This window comes from Schistocerca americana, chromosome 2 (genome assembly GCF_021461395.2).
Source record: "Schistocerca americana isolate TAMUIC-IGC-003095 chromosome 2, iqSchAmer2.1, whole genome shotgun sequence".
NCBI lineage: Eukaryota > Metazoa > Arthropoda > Insecta > Orthoptera > Acrididae > Schistocerca > Schistocerca americana.
The window spans coordinates 321,188,618-321,203,922 of NC_060120.1; the positions used below are offsets into that span (position 1 = coordinate 321,188,618).

At 43.4% G+C, this 15,305-nt stretch overlaps 1 non-coding gene across 1 annotated transcript; it reads left to right on the top strand.

The window, feature by feature from the left end:
- The first annotated feature begins 13,809 nt into the window (after positions 1-13,809).
- Trnas-uga lies at positions 13,810-13,883 on the top strand. The gene has a single exon. It is a non-coding gene; the product is annotated as a tRNA-Ser (tRNA).
- The last annotated feature ends 1,422 nt before the right edge of the window (positions 13,884-15,305 follow it).

Here is a 15,305-nt window from a genome sequence, read left to right on the forward strand (position 1 = left end):
AACACAGTTAGGTGCCACACACAGCTTGGTGGTGGGTGGGAGGAACTACTTGATAGATCACGTGATCTCGTTAAGGGGTAATGTTCTCAGCAGATTGGGAAACACTGTCAAAAATGCCTTCTTTTGTACAGGATGCAGTAATAGAGTTTAAAATTCTGTCGACAGGCATGCTGAAGTAAATCTTTCCAGCAGAAGAAATTGGAAGAGAAACACTCCCAACTCAGATGCGGCAAATAGGTGTTGGGTAGCGCCTATAACGAAGACACGGGGCATTAACTCCCACTGAAACGTTTTTATGCGAAGCATCGGATTTAACGGTATTTTCGTATCGAACAGCAATAGAAAAAAGTGCAAACTGTTGAGAGTACAACATGCTACACACATTCTGTAACTTCCATATTTCCAACAAAACAAGGTATGTAGTGTACATGCTGGCGTATTGGAAGTTTAAAAGGAGTAGTTTAATTCTGGTGCAATAAACGTTTTGCAGCTGAAAGCTGTCCCAGAATCACCAGCTCGTTAGTCGCACTCGTAGGAGACTGGGGTTGTAAACATGATGTCTTATGGTCGTAACATCATGTCTTCGTGTCCAGTCATTTCTGAACAGCTGTTCCCAGACGATACCTCTCCCGGCTGCTTCTTGCCTTGTGACCTGGGGGTTTATCTGGTCTATATCATCGATTCCTTTGTCACCACCAAAGCTCATAAAGACAGACATCATCTTTCTGGGAGTAGTCGTCTGTCACAAAACACTCATTCGCATTTGGCAGGTTTAAGGTTTTGATAAAGATGATCACTGGTGACATCTGGATACCATTTGGCTGACAACACACTTTCAGAATTTTAAAGAGGAAATCCATTCAGCTTTTCTTTTTCATATAGTGAACAAGCGGCGTTCAACCAAAGAGCTGCTTTTGTGCATTATTACAGCAGATAAATTTCACAACTGGTTTGAAAATACTGCAACGTCCCCTTAGAAAAATTATACAAGACTGTGCTTATACTGTGACACAATATTTTTAGAGCAACGCAATCTGACTTTCAAAAATCCCTACAAAAAAATGGCCCTGACTAACATTAACCTATACGTTTCACAAATCGCTTACCTCACAAAAATCTTGGTTACTCGAACTACTGCAATACAGCGAGTGCCACTACTGCCAGCTAAATAAAAGATTCAAACTACGGAAGGCACTAACTACTGATAGGCATAGTTAGCAAATGAAAGATTTTAATAGAGAACAAACATTGTATTTACCTTAATAGTCATAATACATATAGCAGTTCATGACATCCAGTCTTACAAATTTCAAAACTCCGCCATCTCTCTCCCCACATCCACCACTGCTGGCGGCTCACCTCCAACTGCGCAACGCTACGCGCGCTGTTCACATCCAGCTGCCCAAAACTACAATGGCAGACAACAATGCAAACTAGCCACAGACTGCACACAGCGCAGCCAGTGATTTTTCATACAGAGCGCTACGTGGCGTTACCAATAAGAAAACCTAAACAGCCTACTTAGAATATTTCCTTAAGCAAAGGCTCATTAGCTACTAGGGTCCCGTATATCACCTACTGGAACTATGACCTACTTGCTCCTTCGCATTGGACGATTGAGTTAGTTGGCAAGTCGAATCAGCGGCAGATGACGCGGTTGTAGGAAGAATACACTACACAGACGGCAACGTGAAGCATAAGGTGCATTCGAAGTGAGCCTTCAAATTTCTGTAGAACGTAGTTAGCTGTGAAGGTAATTTATTCGTCTTCATTACAATACTTCTTCGCTTAGCGGATATGTTCCGGTTCTCTGCGCCATACTCAGGACATACGTCCGTAGCCAGCTGAAGAGCTTTGTTCCAAAAGAAGGCTCTTGTTTTTTTTTTTTTTTTTTTTTTTACTACAATGGCTGATGCTCATCGCCTGATCACGGGTTGGGATTTTGGATCGACATTGAATGCTGTCGTTTTGTTGAGTCTTATGTGGAACTAGTTTTTCCTTGAACTCTTTCCAGTTAAATGCTATTCTTATTTCTTTCGAAAGCTACCTGGAGATATGTTGTACGACGGGCCGATTGCAAAAGCATTATAGGACATATATGGAGAGAGAGAGATAAGAAAATGGCGAGGAGGAGGGCGGAAGAAAGCGAAGTTACGATCTGCCAGAAGTATGAGCTGTAGAGGAAAATTTGACGATCTCAGAAGAAACAGACCCGACTCTGGGTATAAGCTCCATTGAGCTTCCTTCTCTACTGGTATCACACTAAATCAGATGTTTGCAAACATTCACATCCTACGAAAGGGAAACATCAGACAAGCCGTTACCACACTAAATCAGTTGTTTGCAAACATTCACATACTACGAAAGGAAAAGATCAGACAAGCATAATTTAGGGGTTTTTAGTAGCGAGCCCGTGACCAGTGAGCTCTGATCATTCGACGGTAATCACGACAGCAAAACACTCAAATTGCTCCCACTGATGTTGCGCATCAGTAAATGAAAGATCTTAATTTTCTCTCCATACGAAAGAAAAACTACAAAAACAAACTTACCGCCGGCCGCGGGGGCCGTGCGGTTCTAGGTGCTACAGTCTGGAACCGAGCGACCGCTACGGTCGCAGGTTCGAATCCTGCCTCGGGCATGGATGTGTGTGATGTCCTTAGGTTAGTTAGGTTTAAGTAGTTCTAAGTTCTAGGGGACTGATGATCTCCGATGTTAAGTCCCATAGTGCTCAGAGCCATTTGAACCAAACTTACCGAAGAACTACGAATTTCTTGAAGCTACAGAAAACACGCCAACATCGTAACGAAATTTTCAGCAATTTAGCACGATTTATCGCTTTCGTAGGTTTTCTACGTTCCATTGGTGTGCGTTATTGCTAATATGGAGCTCTTCATAAGTTGGCACGCCTTTTTATTCGACTCTGAGTCGTGGGCCTTGTTGCGCTCTCCTGTTGCCACAGTGTCACGGTTTGCTCGAATTAACGGCTCCCCTCGGACATCCGTTTTAGTTCGGGGCCTTTGTCGGACAGAGCGACCTTTTGCAGGACCGCCCCTTCCCCGGTTTTCACGGCTGGGCGGTTCCTTTTGAGGACCTCCATGTTTGTTCCTCAGAAATATTTGCTCGCAGGAAAGATTCCTCACACACTTCGGCCTCCGGGAAGCATCCGGTCGCTCGCAAGTTTCCCGTCACCCTCCGACTTCATTGACAAGCGGTTTTCAATTTCCAGCCTCAGCGTTCAAAAGAAGTTGAACACGAGAATCGTTCCAGTCTTAACTTTTACTTTGCCTTCTTTAAGTTTTGTTAGCCACAGCTCTTTCAGCGTGTGGTCATCGAACTTTTCATTCATACAGGGAGTCCCAGGAGAAATTCTCAGTATTCAAGGACATGAAAAGAAGCAAAAGACTTCATGTGGACATAAACCCTATTCCGAATGGTTCCAGAGACGGAACATGCGTTCTTTTTATTTTCTGTATTGCTCAATACAGTGTCAGGTCCACATTTGTACATATACTCAAAAGTTAGTAAAGATTACAGCATGCATTTTACAAAGTGTCAGTTTAAACACCCACACCGAGCGAGGTGGCGCAGTTGCTAGCACGCTGGACTCGCATTTGGGAGGACGACGGTTCAATCCCGCATCCGGCCATCCTGATTAGGTTTTCCGTGATTTCCCTAAATCGCTCCAATCAAATGCTGGGATGGTTCCTTCGAAAGGGCACGGCCGACTTCTTTCCCCGTCCTTCCCTAATCCGATGAGACCGATGACCTCGCTGTCTGGTCTCCTCCCCCCAAACAACCCAACCTTAAACACTCACGACACACTACAGCTGTTATACAGTCCACAATAAATGTCCGAATGCCCTACTGTGAACTTCATTGCATTTGTGCTCTCTTGGAAAAACGCTGGTGTTTCTTGTCTGGGCATCTCTGCACGTTCTCTAATGAGGCCAGCAGCATCCATGATGCAACTAAGCAGTTAATCTCGTGTATTCATATATCATTTGTACACGCCAGACTTCATACAACCCCTTAAACAGAAGTCTAATGGCGTAAGGTGCGGCAATGTTGGTGGGCAGTTAACTGTACTAGCACGACCAATCCCTGCGATTAGGGTAAGTGCAATTGAGATGTTCCCCTCATGTCTGACAAAATGTGGAGGGATTCCGACATGATGAAACTACAGTGCATTCTGCATGGGCAAAGGAACGTCTTCAACCAGTTCAACAAACCAAGTTTTCAGAAAAAGCCAACTAATTCTCTGCCATCATTCGCTCTATTAAAATGACTTGACCTACCGACATGATACCGAACATGCACATTAAATGTTTTCTACGTTGGAAACTATTCGAAATAGGGTATGAATCCGTATGAAGATTCAAATGAGCGTTCCCATCATATCTGTAAATATTGACCATTCCTTCTGGAACACCCTTTATAATGCTCTGTGTTCGATCGTTGTTTATCAGATAGCACTTTAAAATATCAAGCATCATTCAATATGTGGTTAACTTCGTCTTTGTTTCTAATGTTGCGTAAAGCTTCTAGTTCGTTGTTTCAAATTATATATAGTGTAATAAATTCGCGATAGAATTTGACGGATGACATTTCTTTTAATTGAGATATGTGTAATGTGTAGTCAATGTAAATAAAATTTCTAAAAACATACATTCGGTAGCTTCCGACTCCCAATTTTATTATGAGTACATAATGCGAGAAATTTCAAATTGCTGTTCCGTAGCTGTCAAACTTGTGTTAGATAAAAATTTTCTCTTCCTTTATACACCATCTGTGAAGCATTAAATTTACAGGCGACTGCGAAAATATCGGTTTCATGAGGAGACCAACACAAACGAAGTAGTTTGAAAATTCTGCTTTTACTTGCAAACAGCGAATAGCATTACCGGTACATGCTTTATTTTACTCTTTCTTCTAACATTATCAATCGTTTTCAGTTTCATTCGGACCTCTTAGTAACATCAAATGAAGGAATGAGCGATTAAGAACGTTCAGCTGATGTACACTAATTTCACTTCCTGGAAACAGTGGCTTTAATAACTTAGTCAACATAATTTTTTGCTAATTTCAAGTTTTCCTTTGATACGATATTTGAAATTATGCGTAAGAATAGACTGAGCTTCGAAATAAATTGAATGCTTTATGTGAATCAAGGCGAATGAAAGAAAAACATCAACACCGTGGTGGATATTCCTTCTTTCCGAAGAAAAGGCGATGACATACATATACTAAGCTGATGAATGTCTCTGAGATCGAATATACCATTCAAAATACGGATGAATTCTGTTGTTGATAATTCTAAACTTTCGCTTAGCAGTGAAATAATCGCTCACGGCAAGAATATCAACGTGGTATTAACGACAGAGCCACAAAACTGATCTGACCTATGGAATAAGATAAGGTAACTTTACGTGTTCCTCTCCATACGGCTTTACTCCTGTTATCCCATCGCATAGTTCTACGAGTTCATGTTATCTGAATTTTAGGTTCACCAATGTCTATAAAAAATAATCAACTAGCTACATTTCTGAAGTCACTGTCCAGCTTTTACTTTCTCTGTATATCTGTCACTCCAATAAGATCTCATTTATTACTGTTGACCCGTCGATATCTTACTGTTTCCAAATGTAATTCCTGTAGAGATAAAAAATGTTTTCTTAACGTTGTAAGTAGGCTGTTTAGGTTTTTTTTATTGGTAACGCCACCTCTGTATAAAAATCACTGGCTGTGCTGTTGTGGCTGCTTTGCATTGTTGTAATACTCGCCATTGTAGTGTTAGGCAGCTGGCTGTGAACAGCGCGTAGCGTTGCGCAGTTGGAGGTGAGCCGCCAGCAGTGGTGGATGTGGGGAGAGAGATGGCGGAGTTTTGAAATTTGTCATGAACTGCTATATATATTATGACTATTGAGGTAAATACATTGGTTGTTCTCTATTAATATCTTTCATTTGCTAACTATCCCTATCAGTAGTTAGTGCCTTCCATAGTTTGAATCTTTTATTTAGCTGGCAGTAGTGGCGCTCGCTGTATTGCAGTAGCTTGAGTAGCGAAGATTTTTGTGAAGTAAGTGATTTGTGAAACTTATAGGTTAATGTTAGTCAGGGCCATTCTTTTGTAGGGATTTTTGAAAGTCAGATTGCGTTGCGCTAAAAAATATTGTGTATCAGTTTAAGGACAGTCGTGTATAATTGTTCTAAGGGGACGTTTCAAAGTAATGATATAATTTTTTTCTGTCATTTGCATGATTTTTTTCCCAGAGTAGGGTATCTCCGCTGAAAAAGACGGAAAAGTGGAAATCGTATTTCCCCCTTAAAGTACCCAGGATGTGCTAAGAAAGGAGAGATTTATTTGCACATTTCCTCAATGCACGTCCCCTGTATGGTATTCTTAGATATAAGATACATGAGATGTAGCGTTTTATACTCCGATTAAACGTAGGCGGTGGCAGAGTGACACATTACTATCACTGCTTTCATTCCTTTAATTGTAGAAAAAACAGTAAAGAAATCATAAGAAAGGTCGATCTGTTGATGTACTATTGACCAAGAAGCCATAAGTCACTCACAAAATAGATAAAACGTTTTAAAAAGAGCATATTTAATATGTTGTAGTGAATATATAATACAAAGCATACAAAGCACGACAATAACTTCTGTTGTCATCACCAAATTGCTTGTACTCATTTCCCGCGTGCTTCTGTGTAAGAGACTATCCGATCAAATTATAAGCACACAGCAAATAAGCGTATAATCACAGAAACAGTAGGACTTAATGTATTATATATGACGGGCGAGAGTGCTTGCAGTCAGTGACTAATCATGTGATTTTTTTCTGTAGCATGTTTCTACGACCAATTTGACCGCCATATTACAATACGAGTGCATCGTCACGGATTACTCGCTCCTATCTACCAAGAGTATTATGCTAACCGCATTCCACGACGCTCATGCGTGGGAGAATGATGCAATATTTACGTGTAGTTAGTACGAATTTTTGGAAAACATTTAACTGCAGAAGGAAAAAGATGCATGCCGTTTGCCCGCAGCTTCTGCAAAGGGAGTAGTTATCAGACAGTTGCTTCCCAGTTAATCTCGTGAGAGAAATTTCACAATAGCATCTATCAAGTATGCTTGTGAAGAGCCGAATAAAAATGTTTGTTGTTCATGATACGAGGAGACTTTAAAAAGTAAATTACCCATTAGTATTGCTGGCCGAGTAACGCTTGTAGAATACTGAACTGCACTCCACAGGGACAAAGATAGATGACATTATATTTTAACATATTCACCAAGTCTATATAATCAATTGAAATTATATGGTTTCACAGAATTTTTGAAGTCTCAAACATCTATAATGTACACTCCTGGAAATTGAAATAAGAACACCGTGAATTCATTGTCCCAGGAAGGGGAAACTTTATTGACACATTCCTGGGGTCAGATACATCACATGTTCACACTGACAGAACCACAGGCACATAGACACAGGCAACAGAGCATGCACAATGTCGACACTAGTACAGTGTATATCCACCTTTCGCAGCAATGCAGGCTGCTATTCTCCCATGGAGACGATCGTAGAGATGCTGGATGTAGTCCTGTGGAACGGCTTGCCATGCCATTTCCACCTGGCGCCTCAGTTGGACCAGCGTTCGTGCTGGACGTGCAGACCGCGTGAGACGACGCTTCATCCAGTCCCAAACATGCTCAATGGGGGACAGATCCGGAGATCTTGCTGGCCAGGGTAGTTGACTTACACCTTCTAGAGCACGTTGGGTGGCACGGGATACATGCGGACGTGCATAGTCCTGTTGGAACAGCAAGTTCCCTTGCCGGTCTAGGAATGGTAGAACGATGGGTTCGATGACGGTTTGGATGTACCGTGCACTATTCAGTGTCCCCTCGACGATCACCAGTGGTGTACGGCCAGTGTAGGAGATCGCTCCCCACACCATGATGCCGGGTGGTGGCCCTGTGTGCCTCGGTCGTATGCAGTCCTGATTGTGGCGCTCACCTGCACGGCGCCAAACACGCATACGACCATCATTGGCACCAAGGCAGAAGCGACTCTCATCGCTGAAGACGACACGTCTCCATTCGTCCCTCCATTCACGCCTGTCGCGACACCACTGGAGGCGGGCTGCACGATGTTGGGGCGTGAGCGGAAGACGGCCTAACGGTGTGCGGGACTGTAGCCCAGCTTCATGGAGACGGTTGCGAATGGTCCTCGCCGATACCCCAGGAGCAACAGTGTCCCTAATTTGCTGGGAAGTGGCGGTGCGGTCCCCTACGGCACTGCGTAGGATCCTACGGTCTTGGCGTGCATCCGTGCGTCGCTGCGGTCCGATCCCAGGTCGACGGGCACGTGCACCTTCCGCCGACCACTGGCGACAACATCGATGTACTGTGGAGACCTCACGCCCCACGTGTTGAGCAATTCGGCGGTACGTCCACCCGGCCTCCCGCATGCCCACTATACGCCCTCGCTCAAAGTCCGTCAACTGCACATACGGTTCACGTCCACGCTGTCGCGGCATGCTACCAGTGTTAAAGACTGCGATGGAGCTCCGTATGCCACGGCAAACTGGCTGACACTGACGGCGGCGGTGCACAAATGCTGCGCAGCTAGCGCCATTCGACGGCCAACACCGCGGTTCCTGGTGTGTCCGCTGTGCCGTGCGTGTGATCATTGCTTGTACAGCCCTCTCGCAGTGTCCGGAGCAAGTATGGTGGGTCTGACACACCGGTGTCAATGTGTTCTTTTTTCCATTTCCAGGAGTGTATATATGCGGGTTGTAGCGATGAATGGAAATTTGTAACACCTCCGAAATTCGAACCCAGTTCTCCTGCTTACTAGCCAGATAGGCTAACCACTACGTCACGCTGTCACAGTGGCTTTGTGCAACCGCACGTACCACTCTAGTACACCTACCTCTTCTGTCCACTAGCATTTACGCCTCAGTCTACATAAAAAAGAGTCGGAACTTTTCACCAGTCGTTCAATTCTTCGACGATAGGAATCACCAGCTTGATCGCGGAGGCACTCGACAACAGCTAAGTGAACATCATTGAAAAATCAACGGTTACTACGAATCAGTTCCTCGATAGCCTGAGTATTGTCGGCTGTGGTCAGTATAGAGGATCTTCCTTCCCCATCAAAATCACCCACGCCTACGCGGACTTGGTCAGATTGTTAGCTCCATTTTACTACGAATGGATGCGACACTACATTTGATCATTTACCGCCGCAACAACACGGTGAAACTGTGAGCCGTTCAGAAAATATTCCCACAAGAATCGTACTGACCTGCATGCTTCAACTTTGGACTACGTTCGCAGTTGCCACAGAATTTCACTTGCTCACTGTGATGCGCTTGTTATCCGTACGAAAATAGAACTGTAAATACGTAAAACTGCAAGAAGTCAATTTTTTGAAAAATATATCTATTATTCCATGAACCGGTTCTCGAACCTTTTGAGGCACATCTTCAGATGATTTTCTGGAAGTTACATAGCTATTTCAAGCATACTTCCCTTTTCCTTCCGTTCGTTCTTCAGACAATTTCTTCAACGGCATTTTGGAACACACTTCCCTCCGCTGCTGGAATATGTTGGCAGCTTCTCTGTACGTTTCAGCAATACGTCGGACATGCAATATTCTCCCTTTTCTGATCGCACCTTGACTAAACCTTTGTTAAGATTTCAAATCTTCTTACTAATAAACTAGTTTTAACTCAAGGAAGTGATGTTCTTAGTTCATGTCTCCTTCGTCTGGGCCCCCTCTGCTCCAGTTGATTTTTTGTTAACTAACTCTCCTTTTTCTAGAGAGCACTATTGTAGTTACTTACTGACGCAGTAAGTACAAAACTAAATTTTGGATCCAAATCGACAGTTAGACAAGACTCATGGCGATGCATTAAAGCATGTTACGTCTTCTTTTCACAGAGCCAGCAACCAGCATGGCGCTTAAAATAGCTATGTAACTTCCAGAAAACCGTCTGAAGATGAGCCTGAAAAGGTTCGGAAAACGGTTCATAGAATAATAAATAACTATTTCAAAAAAGTGACTGGTTGCAGTTTTAAGCATGGACACTGAATAAACAGTCACGGCTTCTGAAACTTCAGTAATGGATAAGCTTAATAGAACTGTGTCTGCACCACACCCAGAACATGAGTACTCTCTTTCGACAATGCGCCACTCTCGTTACGCAGTGCTCTTAGCGTCGGACGACACGTGGAACTTACTTTTTGAAGTCGCCTCGTAAACGATACTAGGATCGTAACTAGAATCGCTCTCTCTAGTAAAGGAAAAGTTCGTTGACAACAATTCACCTGGAGAAAAGGGGGGCTAGAGGAAGTAGACAAGAACTGTTTTCAGAACAACACTTCCACCGGCCGCGGTGGCCGAGCGGTTCTCGGCGCTTCAGTCTGGAACCACGGGGCCGCTGCGGTCGCGGGTTCGAATCTTGCCTCGGACATGGATGTGTGTGATGTCCTTAGGTTGGTTAGGCTTAAGTAGTTCTACGTCTAGGGGACTGATGACCTCAGATGTTAAGTCTCATTGTGCTTAGAGCCATTTGAACCATTTGAATAACACTTCCTTGGTTAAAACTAGTTTATTGGTCAGACTGATCTGAAATTTTCGCACAGGTTTATCTGAGGTTGCCATCAGGAAAAGGAGAAGACTGCGTGTCCGACGTATTGCTGAAAATGTTGCCACGTACAGAAAAGATGCTAACATCTTTCAGCAGTGGACGGAAGTGTGTTCAAAAATGCCGTTGAAAAAATTGTCGGAAGAACAAAAGGAGAGGAGCAGGGAAGTATACTCTGTTATTTCGGAATAGATTGGTGAACAATCAAATTTTTGAAAGTTTGTTGTTTCTGTTAATGAGGCCTGGATTATTACATACGACCCAGGAACCAAGCAGCAAACCATGCAATGCAAATGGCGGTCTCAAAGGCGAGCGCAGACAACAGATATGAGTATCATTCAAAAGCTCTTGGGGTTTCCAGCAGGAAGTAGTACTGAGACACACGAGTATCGTACTCATGACATTTTGTTGAAGTAATGACACTTGTCGATACGTCGCCGACGCTCAACACAGCCCCGGCTGGAAACCAGGAAGGCTTTCATCAGTAGTATACACCTGGAGAGTCTACATTCGCACACAGGCAAGACATGAGTAGTTCGAAGCTCAAAACAGTGCTCGTTATTTATTTTTTCCCACTCCCAGAATCTGTACTCATTGTTCGATAGTAAAGTAAAAATATTGTGTTGTAGCTTTGCGAAAACTGAGTGAAATATGAGAAAGAAGCGCCCTTGGTTCCAAAGGAACGAGTGGATCTTGCATCACCACCATTCACAGGGCCGCAGCACTAAATCAGTGAGGACCTTCTGGGTAGTAAAACCGTCAACTCTTCGAAGATTCACGTTTCTCAAATAGTTTGTTAGCGTGAGGCTCTTTTTCTGCCTACGAAAACTTCGTCACCTCTAAAAGAATGAATTTTGCCACTATGCCAGTGGTAATGGCAGAAGTGGTCAAATTCCTGCGCACCTTTGCGAAAAAAGAACAGGTAGAAAAGTTTCAAGCAGTGGACAGAACGAATGAAGACACGTATGTATCTCAAATGTGCCCTACTTTGAAGGCGACCAACGCTAGCTGAACACGTTTGAGACACACGTAAATGAAGCTTCAAATTTGTTTCTTTTGTGTCGTTTTTCTTAGACAGATGTGAGATGAACAGAAAGTACACAACATTACAACATGGAGAATAAATTCCGACGCATCCGCAGTATGCTCCGGCGGCACCTCACGGCTGAGCGGCGCTTTGCCGCACTTGCGCGTCGAATCCCAAGTTCCCGCGCCTGTCGGCGGCGGACGGTATGCTTGGCCTATCCGAGCCGCCTGTGGCGACAGCAACGCGACCTGCCGCTCCACCCACGCACGCTGCTTCGCCCCGCGGCCGCCAGGGGCGCACAAATCGGGGCTGCCAGGTGCTGCCAGCTGGTGACATTCCGCGGTGTCCGTCAGCGACAGTTCAGAACTCCGAAACTCTGCAACCAAAAATTACTTTACACTGCGACATGCATTACCACACAAACCGATTCAGCTGGAAACGGTAACCTGTGATAATCTCTTGTCAAATATATGTTCTCTTGCAAGCCAAGTTACAGACCACTGCATTTTCAACGTCGGACGGCACATTTATAGAAAGTCTATTTTGTGCATCGCATGAAGATAATCGAAAGGCAACAAACCCAAATGATGCAGAACCTTGCATTACGTGGCGAACGTGATACATTACCGTTTGACAACGCTACACAAACAAGTCGTTCAAAAAGTATACAAAATGTTAATTCTTTAAGAAACATGATCCTCGACGACATCTGTGCCACGATTTCTTATGACTGGCATCGGCATTCAGCACCTCTCACAATTATAGAGGTCACCAATAACAAAGACGCTGAATCTACATACATATTTAATATTGATTATACATATTTTTATTTGTATTTGAATTGGAATTTGCCATAGCAATTTTTATATTCATTACTTACTTTTATGTATACCTGTTAATTAACTTTATGTAGAACTTATAATCACACACATCCATGATCTCTCAACGAAAAAGAGACTATTCACGCCCCTGATATGCCCTAAAAGAACGGGTAACAACACTAAACGCGAAAAACACTAATGCGCTCTGGTCACCTTTCTACCTGTCACGGCCGACCGCTCTGGCCGAGCGGTTCTATGCGCTTCAGTCCGGAACCGCGCTGCTGCTACAGTCGCAGGTTCGAATCCTGCCTCGGGCATGGATGTGTGTGATGTCCTTAGGTCAGTTAAGTTCAAGTAGTTCTACGACTAGGGGACTGATGACCCACATGTTAAGTCCCATAGTGCTTAAAACCATTTGAACCATTTTTTTTTACCTGCCACGGAGAATTGCAACTTTAATTATTGGCATAACCGCAGGTGATGTGTACGTGTATGAACTTACACTGTCATGTGACCATATCTTCTGGGTGCTTCATTTCTGTTGTCAACTAATGTACTTTGGTATATGGTACTGATAATGAGATGTTGGTCTCATAGGATACATTTCCAGGATAACCATACAACCCTCATTTGGCCAGACGACTAGTTACTAGTTTTTACGCGTAGAGTCTCCTTAGCATTACGATTTGCCAGACTTCAATGGCTCAAATGGCTCTGAGCACTATGGGACTTAACATCTGAGGTCATCAGTCCCCTAGAACTTAGAACTACTTAAACCTAACTAACCTAAGGACATCACACACATCCATGCCCGAGGCAGGATTCGAACCTGCGACCGTAGCAGTCGCGCGGTTCCGGACTCAGCGCCTAGAACCGCTAGACCACCGCGGCCGGCTTTGCCAGACTGCAAGCCCTTACATTTACGTCTATATCTATATGGATCCGCTGCCAATCACATTTAAGTGACTGGTAGAGGTTTCATCGAACCACCTTCACAGTAATTCTCTGTTATTCCACTCTCGAATAGCGCGCGGAAAAAACTAACACCTAAATCTTTCCGTACGAGCTCTGTTTTCCCTTATTTTATGATGATGATAGTTTCTTCCTATGTATGTCGGCGTCAACAAAATATTTTCGCATTCTGAGGAGAAAGTTGGTAATTTAAATTTCGTGAGAAACGACTATGTTTTAGTGGTGTCCACTCCAAATCCTGTATCATGCCCGCAGCGGAGTGTGTGCTGATATGAAACTTCCTGACAGATTAAAACTGTGTTCCGCACCGAGACTTGTGCCGTGCTGGGTAGCTCAGTTGGTAGAGCACTTGCCCGTGAAAGGCAAAGGTCCCGAGTTCGAGTCTCGGCCTGGCACACAGTTTTAATCTGCCAGGAAGTTTCACTCTCTCCCCTATTTCTCCATAATACATAACGTGCTGCTCTTCTTTGAACTTTCTCTATGTACTCCGTTAATCCTATCTGTTAATGATCCCGCACTACACAGCAGTACTCCAAAAGAAGGCGGACAAGCATTAATAGATCTATTGCATCTTGTAAGTGTTCTGCCAGCAAGACTCACTCTTTGGTTCTCTTTCCCCACAACACTTAATATGTGTTCTTTCCAATTTCAGTTGGTCATGACTGTAATTCAAATTTAATGGGTTCCTTTTAGCATTCATGTGGCTGACCTTATACTTTTCATTATTTAGGGTCAATTGCCAATTTTCGCACCCTACAGGTGTCTCATCTAAATCGTTTAATATTTTTTTTTATTTTCTGATGACGATAAACGACAGCATCATCAGAAAACAGCCTAAGACGGTTGCTCAGATTGTCTCTTAAATCGTACGCATATATGGGTAAGAAATAGCAGAAGGCCTATAACACTACCGTGGGGAACGCCACAAACCACTTCGTTTTATTCGATAGCTTTCCGTCAGTTACTACGAACTGTGACCTCTCTGACAGGAAATTGCGAATCCAATCGCATAACTGAAACCATATTCCACAAGCACGCAATTTGATTACAAGCCGTTTGTGAGGTACTGTGTCAAGAGCCTTCTGGAAATCTAGAAATACGAAGTCAATTTGAAGTCTCTTGTCAATTGCACTTAACACTTCGTGTGAGTAAAGAGCTAGTTGTGTTTCACAAGAAAGATGTTTTCTAAATTCGTGTTGACCGTTTATCAATATACCGTTCTCTTCGAGATAATTCATAATGTTCGAAGACAATATATGTTAAAAAATTCTGCTGCATATCGACATTGTGACGTGAGCAATTTTCCAGTCTTTGGGTACGGATCTTTCATCGAGCGAGCGGTTGTATATGCTCGTAATTAAGTATGGAGCTATTACATCAGCATACTCTGAAAGGAACCTAATTGGTATACGGCCTGGACCGGAGGATTTGGTTTTATTAGGGATTTAACTTGCTTCACTATTCCGAGGATATCTACTTCTAAGTTACTCATGTTGACAGCTGTTATTGTTTCGAATTGTGGAATATTTACTTCGTCTTCTTTGATGAAATAATTTCGGAAAGTTGTATTTAGTAACTCTGCTTTAGCAGCACTGTCATCGATACTATTTCCATTGCTATCGCGCGGAGAACGCCGTCATTGTGTCTTGCCACTAGCATACTTCACATACGACCAGAATCTCTTTGGATTTTCTGCAAGGTTTCGAGACAAAATTGCGTTGTGGAAACTACTATAAGCATCTCGCATTGAAGTCCGCGCTAAATTTCGACCTTCTGTAAAAAATCACCAATCTTGGGGATTTTGCGTTCGTTTGAATC